Below are 791 nucleotides of genomic sequence, written 5' to 3'. Positions count from 1 at the left end.
GTACCCAACGGTTGAGGATGACAATTTTGAAATTAAGCCTGCCCTACTTAACTTGGTGCAGCAAAACCAATTCTCGGGATCCCCCACTGAGGATCCCAATCTTCACATCTCTGTTTTCCTACGAATTAGTGGAACCATGAAGGAGAACCAAGAGGCCGTAAGACTTCATCTCTTTCCCTTTTCCTTAAGGGATAGAGCTAGCGCTTGGTTCCATTCCCTCGAAGTCGGTTCCATTACTTCATGGGATCAGATGAGGCAAGCATTCCTTGCCCGCTTCTTCCCACCATCTAAAACCGCTAAACTTAGAGACCAAATCACGCGGTTCAACCAAAAAGATGGGGAATCTCTCTATGAGGCGTGGGAGCGTTTCAAAGAAATGCTAAGACTTTGTCCCCACCATGGCCTAGAGAAGTGGCTTATAGTCCACACTTTTTATAATGGCTTGTCTTATACCACTAAGATGTCTGTTGATGCAGCTGCAGGTGGAGCACTTATGAACAAGAATTACACGGAGGCGTATGCCCTGATCGAAGACATGGCTCAAAATCACTACAAGTGGACCGACGAGAGAGCCATCACTAGTTCTTCACCCTCCAAAAGGGAGGCAGGTATACACGAAGTCTCTAACTATGACCACCTTGCTTCTAAAATTGATACACTAACCGAAAAACTTGAAAAATTCAATGTTAGTGCTATCAATTCTGCTTCTACTCCTTCTTGTGAAATATGTGGTATAACTGGTCATGCTGGTGTTGATTGCCAACTAGGTAGTGCTATTAACGGTGTTGAGC

General features: G+C 44.8%; 1 non-coding gene across 1 annotated transcript; it reads right to left on the bottom strand.

Moving 5' to 3' along the window:
- Positions 1-298: 298 nt before the first annotated feature.
- On the bottom strand, positions 299-405 carry LOC146933994 (small nucleolar RNA R71). Its single transcript, XR_015009086.1, has one exon. It is a non-coding gene; the product is annotated as a small nucleolar RNA R71 (small nucleolar RNA).
- Positions 406-791: the final 386 nt, after the last annotated feature.

The sequence above is a fragment of the Medicago sativa genome, chromosome 4 (assembly GCF_051527215.1).
Source record: "Medicago sativa cultivar Bolivia chromosome 4, Bolivia_mono, whole genome shotgun sequence".
Lineage (NCBI taxonomy): Eukaryota > Viridiplantae > Streptophyta > Magnoliopsida > Fabales > Fabaceae > Medicago > Medicago sativa.
Note: the sequence above shows the minus strand (reverse complement) of the source record. Positions and strands in the feature narration are given on the sequence as shown.